Here is a 19,961-nt window from a genome sequence, read left to right on the forward strand (position 1 = left end):
ATACACAAGCAGCCCTCCCACAGGAAGCTGAGGAGAGTCTGGGCTGCAGACTGGGGAGACCCGGGATCAGGAAACTTTTGTTTCATTGTGTTTTTTAATGTAAGTAATTAGGGTATATTTAGAGGCTCAGAAAGGAAGCCAGAGACAAGTGACAAAACTTACAAGGAAAATGAGAGGATATTCACAATGAAAGGAGAGATGGGATCAAAAGCATGAAGGAAGCCCAGAGACAATTTGTCTAAATGCATCCATCAGTCTACCAAGCCATCAAATAAAATACATCCCACCCCCACACCTGGACAATCTACAATCTACCTTCATGGCAACCTGGAAGGCCAGGTTCAAAGTTCAAAGTTCAAAGACTGCAGATGGTACAGAGAAAGCGTTACACAGTGAGAAAACAGGCAGCTGGATGAGCACAGAGCCACGGTGGAGGGGGACAGAGCCACGCTAAGGAGGAACACAGCCACGCTGGGGGTGGGAGGGGCACATTCCTGCTGGGAGTGGAGAACGCTCCGCGGCTGGGCCCCCAGGTTCGCGGCTGTGCAGCGCGGCCAGAACGCTGAGCCGGTGCTCTTCCCTGGCATCCTGCACTTCCTGGGTAAGGAAGGAGAAGCCTGACAGCAAGGGGTTCCACCGAGGCTGGGGCTTCGCTAGTGTGCGGGGAGGCAGAGGAGCAGTGCCGGCTGCCAGCAAGTGTCTCCGCCGCGGGACCTGTCATCCCAGCTGGTGGGGAGAAAACGAAGCTGGGTAAAAGGGGCTGAGAGAAAGCTGGCCAAAGGTTGGGCTTTTGAAGTACTAGAAACTTCCTCTTCTGGGGAGGTGGCAGACAAGTCATCTTACAGGCTCTTGTGCTGTGGAAACCCCAGGTTCTGCATAAGACATACCTTCTGTCACACTGCTGGGCTCACCAGCAGTAAGGAAACCCTCCAACAAGCCAGAAATATATAATTAAGGGAAACAAAAGCAACTCGAGCTGACAGGAGAGTTGAGGGCAGCGGGTGGAGGACTGCATGGGGGTCGGGACCAAGGTGAGCCCAGAGCTGCAGCGTTCAGGATGCCAGGGCTGGAGTCCAGGGCAGCTCCCAGGAAATGCACGTGGCATGCCTATCAGAAGAACGGCCTCCTCACTCCCATCCCTCTATTTCCAAACAGTAAGACCAGCGAGACATACGCTCCCAAGCAAACACAAGCCAACACAGAAAGAAGTGAAAAAAGGCAGCAAACACATCAAGAGACAGTCAAGTTCTTCAGTTACTCATATCATTAGAAATGGTACGATTACTGTTTCTGAAACTTTCAAAGAATCTCTTAATGCTTTATTCACTATCATTTTCCCCATGTATGTTTTGATTAAATAAAAAGTTTTTGAAAATACTTGAAAAATTTTAAGTAATGAATCAGAGGAAGCAACAGAATTGTCAAAATTAATCATTTTAGGAAAAGAACAAAGTAGACTTTCAAAAATAGTAAGTGTAATTGATGCATTTGAAAAAAAAGAAAACCCTCAATGAATTATTTAAGCAATAAATGCCATGCAAAAATAAAAAGGAGATTCGGTGAGTGAGAAGATCCTGACGAAGAAATCAGCTGAGCAGAGGGAATCAAAATACAAAAATGAAGGAGAGCCCAAATCCTGCATTTTGTATTCTGAAAGTAAAAGTCCAAGGAGAGTTGAAAACCCATAAGAGCCACCTGAGGAGGTGTGACAGCTGACCCTGCAGGACTGGGAAGGAAAGGAAGGAAGGGAAGGAAGGAAGACTATGGAGCAATATTTAAAGGGGCACTAGCTGCAGATTTCCAGGACTGACAAAACACACAAACTCACAGACACAGAGGCAAACATATGCCAAGACAACAGGGTGCTCCACACCCGAACACACCCTGACAAAACTGGGAGCATCAAGGACAAAAGAAGATGTGACGAGCAGCCAGTAAGACACAGACAGACAAGGAAGGAGCGGCTGCTATGCTGAGGTAGGCCGGCCAAGGATGAGAAGAATACACTAAACGTGATGAAAGGAGAAAAAGAAAACTCACCTCCAAGTTTTGCCTAACAGTCACTCAGGCATGTTGGTGAAATAGAGACATTTTCAGATCAGACACACATACACACGCGAGGACTGTATCACCAACAGGTCTACTAAAGCTACTCCTAAGGGGTATGTGTTCATCAAGAAAAGAGAAAGTGACCCCAGCAGGAGAGTGTCTGATGCAAGCAGGAAGGACACGTGCACAGGGAGTTGGACACTGGCCAGGGCAGGGAATGTCCTGGGGACCTCTCGGACAATACGAGGCATTTGATCACGTCTATACCAGGATGGGGCATGTGTCACACTTCGTGAGCCCACAGTGATCCATCAGCATGAACTGCAGCCGTGCCTGGATTTCCTGTTTTCCCTGTGGTCCTCCTGTTCTGAGACCCCACCCAGGGGCCACTGTCCCTCCTTTATCCTCCTGACTCCTGAGGCTCCTTCGGCTGCGACGGTTTCTCAGACTTGCCTTGTTTTTAATGACCTTGACAGTTTAAAGTACTTGATTGGGTGTTTGCTAGAATGTCCCTTAATTAGAATTTGTTTGATGTCATGACCAGATGGGGTTGTATGTTTTTGGGAGGAAGCTCACAGAGACCAAGTGGCACCTCCTTACATCATCTCAAAGGTGTACTGTTGACACGACCTTTTAAAAACTTGGGATGGAAATGAAAATGCTAAGTGTCAAAACCTGTTGTATGCACCCAATGCCTACTTCAAGGGAACTGTGTAGCTTATAACAGAAGGAAGGCTAAGAACTAATGGGAGCTGCACATCCAACCTCGGGAGAGAGAGAACACTGGGTGCAGCCAGCCACAGAAAGTACCAGGAAGATAAGAGCAGGCATTTAAAACACAGAAAGCTGACTTACAACTAAGGGAATCCACAAAGCCAGAGTGACTCCAAACGATTAATACAGATTAATCAAGAAGACGACTAAGTCATGTTGTAAATGAAAACGGGTACACAGAGACAAATCCAGCAAAGATGTAAACAGCAGAAGCAAATCTATGATAATAAAATTGAAAACGTAGATTAAGTAGGACTCCTAAAAACTTTCTTTTAAATCCATACGACAGGAATTAAAAGGTCAGGTTATTAGTAACCATTAAAGATGTTAAATCAGTAGTTAAAACATCAAACCACCAAGGAAATATGAACCCCAAATAGTCTGAGGTTAATTTTTACAAACTTTCAAGGAATAATTAATTCTAATCTTAAATAAACTATCCCTGTAAGTTAAAAAAAAAAAAGACATTAAAAAAGGAAAATTACCGTCCACTCCAATTCAAGAACAGAGATGAAGAATCCTGAAGCGCTAGCAAAGTATGAAAATGACAAGATTTATCACAAACAAGCTGAATCCACTGGAAGAGATAAGGGAAGTTTAACAGAAAATTAGAACAGAAAACTATACGATCATCACAACAGACGGAGTAAAAGCATTTGGCTAATGGAACACAGCTATCCATGAACTTAACTTGAAAAAGGGAATCTAAAATAACCTATGTCAAACATCATGCTTAAATTGGGAAAAATGTTAAAAATCTTCTCTTTAATGTCAAGGATGACAGAAGAAGTCCAGTATTTCTGCTCTTACTCAAAACTGAACTGGAATTCCCAGCTAGCACAGTAAGACAAGGAAAATAAACAGAGGAATTGGAGAGGAAGACACTAAACTAGCATCGTTACATTAACAGTCTTTGTCTTAGAAACGCTGAAGAATTTACAGAAAAAAATTTTTAGAAATTATAAGATTTTAATAAGATGATTGGATATAAAAATAAAATACAAAAATCAACTGCAATTCCAAAAACTAGCAAGGGAAAACTTGATTAAAAAAAAAAACGTATTGTCTGCAACAGAAAAACAAAACAACTACAATCTACCAAAGAATAAAGAATAAATCTAACTTGACACGTACAAGACCTTTATAGAGAAAATTATAAAAATCTATTGAAAAAAGACAGTAAAGAAGACCTGATGGAGGGAAAGAGAAGCCACACACACAAATATACTGTCAGGATGCCAACCCTGCCTTCAAATTCATCCATAGAGTCAATGCAATTCCAATCAAGTTTCAGGCTAGGCTTTTTAAAGGAACTTGTCTCTAGACAAGTCACAGCTTAGGAGGAGCTGGGACAATTGCAGGGAGGGGGCTGAGTGCGGCTGCAGCGCCTGTCAAGGAGACAGTGCCCTGCTGGCCCCAGGACAGGCTCTGGAGCAGCTGAGCACAGGGAGGGTCCAAAACAGATTGAACTTGGAGGATGAGCTGGCCGCACAGTTATCCCAGAGAAAGGGTGTAAAGTGTCAAACATTATGGTTCTCAAAATGAGAAAAGAAAATGAAACTGATCCCTACCCTGCACCCCACACAAAAACCAAAGGCTTAAGTATGAAAGACAAAACGTCAAAGGCCTTAAGAGAAAATATACAAGGTTATCTTCATGGCCTTGAGGTAGGGAAGGTTTTTTGGTGGTTGTTTTGTTTTTAAATGAAATACGAAAAAGCACTAACCACAAAAGAAAAGGTCTGTGTTTTGTCTTAGTCGAGGTGTCATTTAAGAACTGTTTTTGCATATAACTTTTCTTATGTTACAATATGTGTGTGTGTGTTTCCAGATCAAGGAAGTCGAGTAAAACACTTCTAAGTAACATTTTTTCCTTCTTCACTCACTAAACCTTTACTGAACTCCAACTAAGTGCCCAGCACCAGGCCAATAAAGAATAAAAAGACAGGAGGAGCAGAGGTCTTTTCTTCTCGACCCTGGAAATCCAGGCTGGGGAGAGAGCACACATCACAGGGCAGGAGCAGCAGCCCCTCAGCCACTGTGTTGGGCACGCAGGGCCCCTCCCAGCCACCTGGCTCATCTGATGTGGGAGCCCACGGAGAGCAGAGAGCACCCCCCAAAGTCCCCGCCTGATGGGGCACCAGGGCTCTGCCCACTGCCTGATCCTGCCCAAACTCTGAGAATGCCCCTGGTTATAACCCTCAGTTTCCCTACTGTACACACTGGTGCACAAATCTGCATAAACCCTCACTTCATAATCATCCTTCAAATTACACCTAACCTTATCCTCTTGATGGTTCACCACTTCCTAAGTTTTAAAAAAGCATCGTGATCTTTACTCACCATTTTTGAGTTAAGGAAAACAAATGAGAGAATAAAATTAACAAAGTTCTATCAACTACAGAAAAGATCTTATTTTCTAATCCAATTATGGCAAATAAAAAAGGCATCAAAGAGTTAATATAAATGTACACTCCATTGAAATGGCTTAATCAACAGACACAACATTAACCAGGAAAAATTCACTCAAGTCTTGTCATTCAAACTTAAAATATATCAACATTTTTACTAAATTTAATTCATTATTTTTTTTCAAATGTGCACTAACATTTTCCATGTTATCAGACTTTACTCTTACCTAGTTCCCTGTCGGCTGAGCTAATTCCTTAACTATAAAGAAACAGGGCACCCTAAGGCCAGGCTGTGGGGACACCCAGAACCAACGGCACGTGACATGAAGCACCAGCGACATGGGGACACCAGCACCAATGGCGTGAGGACGTCCAGCACCAATGAGTGGCCCATTTTATGTGGCTGAAGGACACCTTCTGTGTGGACTGGGGAGAATGTGGTAAAACTGGAGACCCTAGGAGTCTTCCATATCACCCCAAGAGAGTTTTGGAGAGAAAGGGGATTTAGAGTGTCAATCTTTAGAAAAATCAAACAGGCAGGGCAAGCTCCTGAAATGGGAGTAGGCACACACACACACACAGGCACGTGCGCACAAGCAGTCACGTACACACATGTACGCACACACAAGCACACATGCGCGCACGCATGCATTCAGTATGCACACGCATGCATTCAGTATGCACGCGCATGCACACACACGCACGCACACACTCACATACGCACTCACGTACGCACACACGCGCACGCACTCACACACACACCACACACGCTCCCGTGTTTAGTGTGTTTCTAGGGCACTGTGGGGAGGGCCGGGGTTCTATACAGGGCCTGGCCCACCTCAAAGTCCACGTGAAAGGCAGCCTCCAGGGCTCCTATGAAGTGGGTGGCTTCGCTCATTCACTCAGGAATTTTTCGTGGCACAGTAAGGCAAGCGGTGGGGATTTTTCTTTAAAAGCTTTATCCAATCATGACTAATGGAATAAGTGAGCCAGGCCTCAAGAAAACCGAGGACAAAAGGAAAGAGCCGTTCAGAAGGCAGCGCCTGCCTCCACCTGCTGGTGCGCGCCTGGGACAGGGAGGACGGCAGGTTTTACCAAGCACTTTCAAACAGAAATCCAAGTTCCCAACAAAGAAAACCCCAAATACAATAGTCCCTGGGGTACTTGTTCAGCCCCCTTTTAACTGGGACGCTGCCGTCGAGTGCCAGGGGGCGTTATGAGAAAACTGAAAAGCATGGCGGGTAAGAATGTTCCAAGGCATGGCTCGCCTGCCAGGGCTGGCCCGGGCTGGCCAGGGCCAAGTGCACACTGGGGATGGGCCTTGCCAGCCACTGCGCACAAGCCAGGCCAGCTGCGACACCAAGGGCTTGCTGAAAATAGCCGGTGTTTGTTTACGTGGCCTGGGCTGAGAGCCTGATCGCCCTCAAAGAGGGGTCCCCTGGGTGGCGGGGGGCCTGAGGGCACACAGGAAGAGCTGCAGTGGGATTTTCAAAGAAACGTCATCATCTAGAGACCCTGGAGCTCTGGAAAGCAGGAAGGCCGCTAGATCGCCCCTCTGGAACTTTGGTTTTCATGGGTGTCAATGCGCAGCAACCCATGCATGGTAGGGCCCGAAGCCAGCCTGCTGCTCAGGCCTGGAGAATGAAAACAGCTTTAAAAGACAACCTACAATTAACACAGGGACAATTATCTTCCTAATTTAGGTTAATTTCTACTTACAGCCCTAGCTGGCAGGTCGGGGGAAGGGCAATATCTATTTAAGAGCTTTTTATTTGGTTCTTCTAAGTCCACACAGATATCATAAAGAAGATTTCCAGTGTCCACCATCGCCTTCTAGAAAAGTGGCCTAAGCTCAAGAGTCCCAGCTAGCTGGGCCTTCTCCCCGGGAGCCGCCGATTACATTTGCATGAAAATAGAACCTTTGTTCGCAAGAGTTCCCGCTCCAGTGGATCCCTCCTTTGTCTGCAGCACAGCAACTGATGGGGCAGGATGCTGGTGTGTGCACACAGCCAAGCTCAGGACAGCCACGCCAGGGGCTGCGCGCACGGCCCAGCTCAGCCAAGCTCAGGACAGCCACCCCAGGGGCTGCGCGCACAGTCCAGCTCAACTCAGGACAGCCACGCCAAGGGCCGCGCACACAGCCCAGATCAGGACAGCCACCCCAGGGGCTGCGCGCACAGTCCAGCTCAGGGCGGCCACGCCAGGGGCCGCGCACACGGCCCAGCTCAGCCCAGCTCAGGACCGCCACACCAAGGGTCGCGTACACAACCCAGCTCAGGACAGCCACGCCAGGGGCTGCGCGCACAGTCCAGCTCAGCCCAGCTCAGGACGGCCACACCAAGGGCCGCGCACACAGCCCAGCTCAGGACAGCCACCCCAGGGGCTGTGCGCACAGTCCAGCTCAACTCAGGACAGCCACGCCAAGGGCCGCGCACACAGCCCAGATCAGGACAGCCACCCCAGGGGCTGCGCGCACAGTCCAGCTCAGGGCGGCCACGCCACGGGCTGCGCGCACGGCCCAGCTCAGCCCAGCTCAGGACGGCCACACCAGGGGCTGCGCGTACAGCCCAGCTCAACTCAGGACAGCCACGCCAAGGGCTGCGCGCACAGCCCAGCTGAAGACGGCCACGCCAGGGGCTGCGCGCACAGCCCAGCTCAGGACCGCCACACCAAGGGTCGCGTACACAACCCAGCTCAGGACAGCCACGCCAGGGGCTGCGCGCACAGTCCAGCTCAGCCCAGCTCAGGACGGCCACACCAAAGGCCGCGCACACAGCCCAGCTCAGGACAGCCACCCCAGGGGCTGCGCGCACAGTCCGGCTCAGGGCGGCCACGCCAGGGGCTGCGCGCACTGCCCAGCTCAGCCCAGCTCAGGACGGCCACACCAGGGGCTGCGCGTACAGCCCAGCTCAACTCAGGACAGCCACGCCAAGGGCTGCGCGCACAGCCCAGCTGAAGACAGCCACGCCAGGGGCTGCGCGCACGGCCCAGCTCAGCCCAGCCATGCTAGAGGCTGGTGTGTGCACACAGCCCAGCTCAGGACAGCCACGCCAGGGGCTGCGCGCACGGCCCAGCTCAGCCCAGCTCAGGGCGGCCACACCAGGGGCCGCGCACACAGCCCAGCTCAGGACGGCCATGCCAGGGGCTGCGCGCACAGCCCAGCTCAGGACGGCCACCCCAGGGGCTGCGCGTACAGCCCAGCTCAACTCAGGACGGCCACGCCAGGGGCTGCGCGCACAGCCCAGCTCAGGACGGCCACCCCAGGGGCTGCGCGCACAGCCCAGCTCAGGGCGGCCACGCCAGGGGCTGCGCACACGGCCCAGCTCAGCCCAGCTCAGGGCGGCCACACCAGGGGCTGCGCGCACGGCCCAGCTCAGGGCAGCCACGCCAGGGGCTGCGCGCACGGCCCAGCTCAACTCAGGACAGCCACGCCAAGGGCTGCGCGCACGGCCCAGCTCGGGACGGCCACGCCAGGGGCTGCGCGCACGGCCCAGCTCGGGACGGCCACGCCAGGGGCTGCGCGCACGGCCCAGCTCGGGACGGCCACGCCAGGGGCTGCGCGCACGGCCCAGCTCGGGACGGCCACGCCAGGGGCTGCGCGCACGGCCCAGCTCGGGACGGCCACGCCAGGGGCTGCGCGCACGGCCCAGCTCGGGACGGCCACGCCAGGGGCTGCGCGCACGGCCCAGCTCGGGACGGCCACGCCAGGGGCTGCGCGCACCGCCCAGCTCAGCACGGCCACATCAGGGGCTGCACGCACGGCCCAGCTCAGGATAGCCACACCAGGGGCTGCGCACACAGCCCAGCTCAAGACGGCCACGCCAGGGACTGTGCTTGCCCATCGTGGCAGGGCAGGCAAGGGGACGGCCAGGATGGTGGGTGGGGCCCCAGGTGTTCCGGTGTTTTGTCAGTGTGGCTGGGGACTCCCAGCCGGGCGGGTGCTGCAATGCGCTGGCTCCCAGAGCACCTGCAGAAGCAGTCCCAGGGGACCCTGAGGTCACCTTCACCTGTTACGGCAGAAGACAAGATGCCCTCGCTCACTGCTCTCTGCGTTCGAGCATAAACCCCTTTCCAGCACGGGCTGTTTGTTAGATGTGTGACAAAAAGACCCTGGAGAGCTTCTGCACTGAGATGGGCAGTGGAGGCTGAGCCCCGCTGTCCATCTGGAGCGCAGAGCCAAACAAATCTGAAGGGCTGGCAGTGACCCCCCCACTCCAGCGAGAAACCAGTACCCCTGTGGGCATACTTGGCAGGGCCCAGAAAATACAGAGCCACCAACCCACATCTAAAATGCATCTCTTTACTTCCAGAAAAGCAAGTTAATATATCCTATCTGGGACCTCGAGCCAAGTAATGGGTTAGGTCAAACAAGGCATGATCCAGTGTCATGAACTAGCAGACTAAGGCGGGAGGCTGGGTCAAGAGGATACTGTTTCTTTTTTGTTTCTTTGTTTGGAAGGGGGGTGATGGAAGTTCATTACCAGAAGCCAAGGAGGCTCTCTTTCACCAGGTCTCTCACGTGGACCTAGACTGTCCTTTTAATACCCAAATAGAAATTACAAGGGACTAAAAGCTGGGTGGAAACAGGTACCCAACAACACTAAGAGCAAAACCTTGCTCAGGCCTTTCAGTGGGAAAAAGAACATTTCCAATTTGAAGTTATCACTCAATAAATAGCAAGCTCCATTAGATACAGTTTTACTTAAAAAAAAATAACAGCTGAATGTCCCTATAGACATGAAATGAGACCACCCACCTGGCCTTCAGGTTCAGGTGTGAGGCCAGCGGCCAGCTCCCAGGTAGCCCAGAATCCCGTGGAAATGACTTTCCTTCCCAGGTACCTGCTCCAGCTGGGTCAGTCCTCACAAGGTGTTTCCCAAAGGGTGTCCCGTGAGGAATTTGTGTCCATGGGATACAAATTCCCTGAAATAATAAACTGGACAAGTCTCTTCTCAACAGATCCCAGCTGGCTTCTCTACTCGGGAGCTTCCCAGAGCTTGAATGTAGCAGATGCCTTCTGAATTTCTCTGAGCTTCCCCCAAAGGGGTTTGACCAGGGCCTGTCCCCTGCCCTCAGTTTTTATGGTGAATAACTGGAAACACCTTGCAAAACCGCAGGGTCCCAGAAAACCCTATTTGAGAAGGGCCCTACCCTCCACAATCAAAGGGGGATAAAATCTACCCCAGCAGGGGCAGAACATTAACAAGGGCGGAGAGCAGCAAAGGAGCGTGGGAGAAAGGTCACATTCTTGCTACCATGAGGTGGTTAAGGGGTCAAGAGCCAGGCAGAAGCTGAGAGCAGGAGCCCGAGGCCCACCTGCTTATGGACACAGGGATCCCCAAACCAACGCACAGGGCACCTCCAGGCTTCCTGCAGTGGCTACGCACAGGGCATCTCTGGGCTCTCTCCAGCTGATGCGCTTCTAGCTGCTGTGCCTGGCCACGTGGTTTTCCTGTTTTGGGTCCACTGCACCCTATACTGGGAAGCTAACCTGTATCACCTGGACATACAGTTTACGTGCTCCCAAAATACCTGCACTCAGCGGATGGCATAAAAACCTGACGGCGAGAACGCCAGCCTCCTTCCTCCTTACAAAACCTTTCTAGTGGGAAAACACTTAACAAGTATTTGCTAAGCACCTGTTAGGGCCCTAGAACTCTAAAAGTAACAGGAGGACTTTAAATCATCCACTTGCAATTTACTAACTGCCATTTGTTAATTTAACAGAGACATTTCTAGAGAGAACTGGGCCACACAAATACCCGCCCATCGTCTCCCAGCCCACCCTCTGCTGCCTATGGGAGGAAGAGCAGCTCATTCTCACAAGTCGGGCAGAAAGCTCGTGGATGCTCCGTGCAGTGCAGGGTCGCTGAGGTGTCACATTTACGCTAAAACAGAAGTGCCCCATGATCCACCTCTATCACCTCCCAGTGACTCAGACAAGGACCGCAATCACCAGGCAGGGGCAGCCCCTTCTGAACCTGGGCACAGAGCACTCAGGGAAGCTGTCCCTTCGCCGTGAGGACGTGGACACTGGGAGCTCCTGATGGGCCTTGGCAGAGGCCTGACTGATCAGATCTGCACTTTGGAAAGGTTCTGAAAGCTGTGGATAGGCTGACAGGGAGTCTGGAGCCTACCTGGCTCCCAGGGCAGAGAGAAAAAAAAGAGAGAGTAAAGAGACTGCAAGGAGGTCGCGCCACTGTGTTTCAGAAACTAAGTCCCCGTTGAAGGTGGAAAGGAGGGAAGAGCTGTGTCAGACCTAGGCTTCTGAGTGGGTGGGGCTCTCTCTCTCTGGGAAGGGACAACAGTAGTGGGAACAGCTGGGGCACACACAGATGTATTTGTGGGCACCCCAGAATTCCTCATGGCTGAGGCTCAGGATAGCAAGCAGAGCTGGCTCCAGAACAGGGAGTTGGAAGGAAGGGGAGCAGGTGGGCCTGCCTCGGAGGCAGCACAGCCCACCCAGGCCAGGAGCTCAGCGTCTCAGCTTCCTCATCTGTAAAATGGGGCCATGCCACTCCTCCCTCAGGGTCATGTGAGCATCATCCAGGTCAGGACTGTGCGCTCTCAGGACAGGACAGAGGGCCACAGAAGCTAGGCCTCTGCTCTGACTAAGGGGGTGGGTGTGTGGAGGCCAGGGAGGCCCGGGAGAGACTGTCCAAGGGCTTCGGGACAACGCCCGTCTGATAAGACTTTTAGTGCTAGGGAACAGCTGCTAAGGGTTTTTCAATAATGTGAAAAGATGATTATAGTAAACTGGCAAGGGTGAAAAGTAAAAGAGCAGATTTTTATTCATCCAAAAGCTGGTTACATAAAAACCAACGAGAACGAGACAAGATGGGAGCCGGAAGGAAACGCATGAAAATGTTCACAGTTGAACCCAGGGTGACAGGACTAGGAGTCAGAGACTCTCTCCTTCATACGCCTTTGTCCTTTCTAAAACTTCCCAGAGCAAAAAGGTCCTCCCTTATCATTAGAAAGGAGAACAATGCACCCTGGTTTGTTAAAGGAGAAAGCTCTTGGCATTCTCACTTTGTAATTTGCTGTTTCCTTTCAAGCTCAGCCTCTGGGAGGCTTTTCATTCTGTTTTGTGTCTCGTTTACCATTCCCGTTCAGTTTCATTTTATTTCTTAAATGGACATCCTCACCAAAACCACCACCACCAACAAAATCACTACCAATGACTTTTGCACAAACAGACCAAAGAAGTGGGCCACCTGTGTGAGTTCTAGGGCAGCTGTCTCTCCAAACCACATCACAGGTGCCCCCAGAGCCCTTCATTGTCTTTCTCAGCCTCTTCACTGCTCTGTCACCAACTCGCACTTCATTTGCAACAGCTTCTTACAGGGTGCTGGAGGAAGAGCCAGTAATTAGAGCTACCAGGCAATGGGCGCATCTACAGAGGGACTCTTCATCTTCACAGAAGCAGGAGAGAGCTGAGGATGCTATCACGCCCATTTTACATGAGGACACTGAGGCACAAAGAGGCTCAGGGACGGTCCAAAGTTAATCCAGCAAGAAAAGGGGAGCACCAAACTGGAGCCTGCACAGGCTGACCTGGAGCCGTGTCCTTGAGCGCTCTGCTTGTTCAATCAGAAAGCCACCACTCTCAAAGCACACACACACGCACATATGCAGGTATGCACACATGCACGCACACAGAGGATGTGCTTAGCCGTATGTGTGCCCTGGGCGTGGACACCAGCACTCTGCCCAGAAGGAGGCCAATACCCACCTGGACCAGGGTCTCTGCAGACAGTGGCACAGGGCGGTCATGGCCAGTCCTGCAGCACCCTGGCCCAGCTGGTTTTCTGGTTTTTCCCCATTTCACTGGCTACAATGGCTCCTTTTTCAGATGCAGGCAGCCAGCTGAGTGCTGACACTCTAATTCTAAAGGTCACCCCGTGACATTTCCTGCAGCCTCAACTACCTTCCAAGGCCTCAGCAGATCAGGGTCACAATGCTGGCCGGCATTTAAGAGAAACTGCGCTGTTTTCTTTTTTAGGACTTCGCATTTATCTAATCATTTCTGGATCTTTTTCCTTGAAAATAAGTCACTAAATAACAAACCGAGGCAGCACTGCTTAAATGTGTCCCCAGACAGGGATGAAATGGGGTGCCTGTCCACTGCCGGGCCCCGGAGCTGTGCTTCAGTCAGGTCAAGGGAGCATGGGAAGCAGGACTTTCACCTCCGCCCGGGAGATTCTTCGGGGCAGATATATTTAGAAAGCGTGGATTAATGATTAATGATTAAACTCACTCACCAGGTCTGTCAAAAGTGGACAGTCCTGGAGCCATTTGCCCTAATTTCCCTCAATATTCAATATTTGATTGTCCCCGCCAAAGAAGTGATCAGCTCTCCAGATGGCTCCAAAAGATGTTCGCGGGGCTGCAGGGAACAAATAAAACTCCCATTTCTGTTTGTTTTCATGTAAAAAAAAAAAAAAAAAAAAAGGAATTAAGTCTTATGCTGCTTCCTACAAGGGCTGGCCTATGCATCCTTGGGTCAGGGGCACGGGTGGCTCCCCAGAAGCCTCTGGACCCCATGTGCTGCTCTTTGTAAGCTCTGACAGAAGTGGAGACTGAAGACAAGGCAATCACAAAGGTGCCTGAGCCCCCAACCTTCCCACGAGCAGCCAGCGCTCACCCAAACCTTGGCCGGAGGATGAGGCAGGCCCACAGCTCTGTCAGACAGCAACCCAGGGTCTCTGAAGTGGACTTCGCTCCAGAAAGGGTCCCATGCTGTCCCAGAGAGCAGCGCTCCGTGCCACCAACCTGTGGGCAAGCCACAAGGGTCCCCGCTAGAAGATGGGACCCAGAGCTTTGCATTGCCATTTAACTCAGACACTGGTGTGACAGCATAGGGTTGAGACAGGGTTGCAGAGGTCAAGTCCAGACTCTGCGGCTCCCTGGCTGCCCGGCTATGAGCTACTGTGGAGCGGTGCTGTGCTGCGGTTTCCTTAACGGAGGGAAGCCGAAGCAGGACATGAGAACGCCTGTGCATCACCTGTGGTCACTGCTGGCTAACAAGGCCTGGGGATGCCAGGCCCCAATGGCAGCGCCCATCACAGTGCCAAGGACTTGCCTCGGGATTGCGCCACGCTGTCACCATGAGCCCCATCCCCTCAGCACCCTCTGGGCTCAGCCCCACCTGACACAGGGCTGTGCCACAACAAAGGCCACAAATGCAAAAAGAAAATCTTAGAAAGACTATGTTTATCACTTTAGAACTTTCGAGAAAATTGAGACCTTGAAAGTGAAAGTGAACTTTCAAAACAGAAAGGTAAATAGTGTTCTTGGAATTCAAGCGGCAACATGTGCCTCTTCCACAGGGCCCCCAAGTCCAATCATTATTCCCGGCACCACGGCTGCTAAGTGCCTCTGTCCCTACGTGGCCACCACTACTGATGCTGAGATGAGAAGACACCAAAAAAAGGCAGGAATTAGCACAATATGGAAGAGATACCTGTGTGTCATGGGTCTTTAGCGTTGCTAAAATAAAATATTTCACATGATAAAAAAAATTAATGGACTAAAACATAAACAAGAAATTCCAAACCAAATAATTCTCCTCACCAAACGTTTGCTGACAGCAAGCTCAGGGAACAGCAAAGGCCCGTCTCGGTATTCCGGAAGCAGCTAGACCTAAGATCAAATCCAGGCTTGACGACAGACTGGGCTGGTGCCCTGGACAAGCGGTGGCTTCTAGAAGCTGGGGGAGCCCCTGGGCATCACGTGGAGATGAGAGAAGATGCTTCCAGAACCTGACACACAGTAGGGATCCGGAATCGCCAGAGCTCTTGCACCTCAGAGGGAAACAGGGTATCCTGAAGTTCAAGTGCATGCACACCGTGGATACTCTAGGGTCCCAGCAACCCCAGCTATTACAATCACACTGTCACTGGGTGAACGCTGTGCACTCTACAGGGGCCTCCTCATTTAGTCATCATAGCCACTGGGGACGCAGGTGCCCCTGCAGCCTCATTCCACCCACATCCGGTGCACAGCACACACAGGATCAGCAGTGATAGGAGCAGCCTGCTACTCTTTACAGAGCCGTGAGACTGTGGCTAAATCATTTATCCAGCACCCAACAACGTGGAAATCATGACACTCCACCTACAGGGGCTAGGCTAGAAAGGCATTTAAACAAACATTTTAGAATGATTTTCATTTAATTATCTCTCGGAAACTTAACTGTGTCATATGATGAACAACAGTATTTCCTCCGAAATGTATTGAATCTGGAAGCAACCCTTCATCGCCATAGCCTATTTTTTTTTTTTTTTTTTTTTTTTTTTTTTTTGAGATGCAGTCACTCTGTTGCCCAGCCTGGAGTGCAGTGGCGCAATCTTGGCTCACTGCAAGCTCCGCCTCCCGGGTTCACACCATTCTCCTGCCTCAGCCTCCCGAGTAGCTGGGACTACAGGTGCCTGCCACCACGCCCAGCTAATTTTTTGTATTTTTAGTAGAGACGGGGTTTCATGTTAGCCAGGATGGTCTCGATTTCCTGACCTCGTGATCCGCCTGCCTTGGCCTCCCAAAGTGCTGGGATTACAGGCATAAGCTATCGCACCCTGCCTGTCATAGCCTACCTTATTCCAAATATCCAAAACCTGGAACTGGGGGCAGCCTGCCACCATGAATATCCTCTCAATGTCAACACATCCACTGCCAACATCAGAGTGAAAATGCCTCATGATTGGTCCATCCTGTACAATAGGTTTATTTGTTTTGTTTCAAATGCCAAGTAGAGATATTTAAGTACAGGGACAGAGCGTGGTGCAATGATCAGGACGGAGGTGCCTAACAATCCCAATAAAATGCTGACATGGGCTAATCTCAAGCAGATATTCTGATCCCCTCGCACAACCACGGCACTGGGGTGCCGAAACCAGAAGAGACATGCACACGAGGCAGGGCGAGTGGTGTTTATTACAGCTGTACAACGGGAGGGCAGCGACACGTGCTTATTTGTATTAATGTTTAACAGACTAAGGGCCAACATTTGCTTACTGGCTAAGTGATTTTCAATAGGATGCACGGAAACAAAAGCCAATTCCTTGAGTGAGAAGCGTCATGGGTAGAATCATGGAGCAAGGTCCCGCCCACCTGCACTGGTGGCCTCCCAGCAGCTCTCATAGACCCTGGACCCAGCACAGTCCAGCTGGGGCCCAGGGACTGGCACAGCTGTTCCGCTCTGCTCCCAGCATGTCACAGGGGAGGCACACACCAGACGAACCAAACCAGCAACAGAGCGGAGAGCCTGCAGGGACGCAGCTGGGGACGAAGCAGATGGGAGACCGGCAGTCCTGGGGCTCGGGAGACAGGGGAGACAGAGAAGGAAGAGGGGTCCCATCAGAGGACTCCCTGCAGTGCTCCATGAATTTCTCCTGAATTCCATCCATAAGTGCCTTTCAATCCATGCCACCGAGGGCATTTCTGCTCCTTGTGACTAAGTGAACTCCTCTAGCACAGTCAGGGCGTCCCTCTCTCTAACACGGAACTTCTCTTCCAGTCTCCTGAACAACCTTGGGAAGGAGCATAAATTCAGCAACACACTGATGCTGGCCCAGGCCGTGCGCTGTGAACCTACTCCCATTCCAGTATAAGCATCCCCTCCTTTTACCCCAACTGGGAAATTCAAACAGATGAAGCCTCATCCATTCAAATCACTGATAAAGGATGATCCTCAAACTCTCAGTCTAGAGCCTTCCTGAGAGTGCGCCGTAGGTAGCTACTGGCCACATGTGGTTACTTAAATTGAAATTTAATTTAATTTAATTTGAAATCCAGTTCCTCGGCCACACCATCCATGTGTTGATGTGGCTGCTGACAAGCTCAACAGTCAGGCATGACCAGTGGCTGCCCCGATGGGCATTGCTGCTATGGACCATTTCCGCCATCGCAGAAAGTCCTGGAGTGGAGGACCAAGGAGGCCTCTTCTTTATAAAGCCCTCTTTGTATCCCAGTGTCTTTTCCTCTTTTTCCAAATAAGCAGGAAAAAAAAAAAAAAATTCCCAACTGAACTTGACTCTGCTCCACCCATGTGGATGAAGCCAGGCTGAGCTTCCCTGCAGAACAGGAATGAAGACACAGAAGTGGAAATAGCACACCTTTGTTTCCCAGAGAACCCCAGGAGCTGTAAAAACACCCGAACTCCCCTCTCCGGTTCTTAAGGAGTTTTTCGGACTGCTCTTTCCTTCTTTATCCTCTTCCATAATTGCACGCTGCGTGATGGGAGGGAGAAGTGAAAGAGAAGGGAAAGAAGCTCGTTTTCCCCATTCCGTACATCGTGTCCACGCAGTGCCAGGAAGGGCTGCAGAGAGGAGCGTCTTCGGGGTCCATGTGGGACCCCTCCCTGGGGCAAGGGCCCTTAGCTCTGGGCTTCTCTTTTCCTGGGGCTGCCCGTCCAGAAGGACAAGCCCTGCCCCCTCCTCCGGGCTCCAAGAGCACAGCCCATTCCTCCTGCTGCTGCTGCTCAGCCGGGTCCCCTCAGCCCCGGCGGGGAGCAAGGCCTTCCTGCAGGAACCCCTCAGGCCAAGCATAGCCAGCACCCCTCATGCCCCTCATGGAGCCAGCCGGGCACCACCCCCTTACTCAGCAGCAGAAGGCCCCTTCTGGAAGGGGGTATCTCCGTCTTCCCAGGCTCTGGTTCTAAAGTCTGTCTCCCATCCCAGCCACGAGGAGGGGCGATGGTGGGGCCGTGGTGTGCGTATGCAGCGTGGGAACTGATCCTGCCGTGAACATTCCTCCTGCCTGCTGAGTCCTCGATCTGCTCTCAAAGTAACAGCTCCAGGGCGAGAGCAGCAGCCCACGGCCAGTGATGCCAGGCGAGGCCAGTGATGCCAGGCGAGGCTCCCACACTGGCCCACGTTTCTAAATTCTGCTGGTGCTTTCTTTTGCTTTTTTTTTTTTTTTTTTATTTTTCTCTCTTGAAACAGGGTCTCCCCTCTGTCACCCAGGCTGGAGTGCAGCGGTATGACATGGCTCACTGCAGCCTCGACCTCCTAGCTCGAAGGATCCTGCCACCTCAGCTTCCTGAACGGCTGGGACTACAGACGCATACCACCATGCCCAGCTAATGTTTTTAATCTTTTTTGTAGAGAGGAGGTGTTCCTATGTTGTCCAGATTGGTCTCAAACTTCTGGCCTCAAGCAATCCTCCTGCCTCAGCCTCCCAAAGTGCTGGGATTACAAGTGAGAGCCACTGTAGGCCTATTTCTTTCTTTATGAAAAAAAGTAAGAGTAAATTGTGATCAAATACTACAATGCTACTGCGGTGTGATTCCTGAATGGTAAAAACCTCACCATGCTTTGTTTCTCCATCAGATGCCTTGCTCCTCACTACTGCCAAGGAGATTACGCCTAAGACTGATGGTACAAGTCTTTTCTTTAAAACAAACAAACAAAAAAACACAACAACAACAAAAAAAACAGGCAGGGGGTGGGGAATTCAGAGTCCTTTACTGTGAGGTCAAGAATAATTCCTAGCCATGGAAAATAATCTCTAATGATGCTATAAACAGACAGCTCACCAAATCAATCAGAAAACATTCTTAGTATCATTCTCAGTCTGTCAAGAACAGAAAACCTAACTCCTGCAGGCTTTACTGTGAAATGCTTAGAACTCCGTCCTGACTGGAGAACATGGCCCCTTGTGATGGACAGGCAGGCGGCGGCCAAAGCCCAGAACCCAGCATCAGCCAAAGGAGGCGTCAAGCTGAAGTCTCGGGTGAGTTCATTTCAAAGTCAAGGGCAAGGCCACCCTGGCAGCAAATTCTTCTGGCTACTCAAATTCGAATATTGCAGAACTAGCACTAGAGTTGCCAAGCTATAAAACACGAGCAGAGAGAGGAGGCCCTTCCACAGGAATCCAGATTAGCAAAACCCCTTGCTCTCTTCATCAAAACTCAGATAAGTTAGCTGAAAACCTGGGGACGGAACAGCTTCCCCCCGGAAGGAGAATCCACGTGGGGCCATGACCAAGCACTCCAAACACTGCAGCGGGCGCTGCCCCTCTTCCAGCGACACAGCGGGAGCAGCCCAGCCATCCAGTGACTTTTTGTGGACGTGGCCCAGCCCCTCAACCCTCGAGCCAGGACCCAGTCCAAGAGCGCAGCACCCTCCACTCTCCGTGGGCCTGAGCATGGCACCAATGTGCTTCACGCAGAGCGTTTCGTGGGCGCACCCCTGCAGGAAGAACCATCGCTGCTCAAGGCAGTCATCTAAGAACTGCTCACTCTTGAGAAGGGCAGGTCATCTTACTCCTCCCCAAAAGAGTCTCTCAAGTTAGGCTCTCACCCATAGGAGGGACTTGCTGGGCGTGTGGGGAATGGCATTGTGGTGACAGCCCCAAGCAGGGGGCCACACAGGCTCAGGCCCGGAGCACCTTGGCAGGGAGAGGAAAGGTGTGGGCACTGCCTGGGCACTCTGCATGCTGGGCTGGGCGTCACCCCTGCCACCTCGGGAGTCCTCAAATCCCCCCGGGTGGGAGAGGTCATCACCTCCGCGTACTGAACTCAGGGTTCAGGGTGGGCCCCTGGATTCAAAGTGGCAACAGAGCCTGACTCCAGCCTCAGGGCGTGAGGCACCTGGCCCTGGCCTGTTCCCATCCCACACCCGGCTGCTCAGGCCTGGGGACAGGAGGGCACAGGGACAGGCCTGGAGGACAAGGTCCCTGGAATCCCCGACAGCTTGACAATGTGAAATAAGTTTCGCTTCCTTTT

General features: G+C 51.6%; 1 protein-coding gene across 19 annotated transcripts in view; it reads right to left on the minus strand.

The window, feature by feature from the left end:
• The window catches only part of HDAC4 (histone deacetylase 4), a 363,062-nt gene that overhangs the window by 245,806 nt on the left and 97,295 nt on the right, over nt 1-19,961 (minus strand). The gene's annotated exons all lie outside the window — the stretch shown is intronic.

The sequence above is a fragment of the Pan paniscus genome, chromosome 13, assembly GCF_029289425.2.
Source record: "Pan paniscus chromosome 13, NHGRI_mPanPan1-v2.0_pri, whole genome shotgun sequence".
Lineage (NCBI taxonomy): Eukaryota > Metazoa > Chordata > Mammalia > Primates > Hominidae > Pan > Pan paniscus.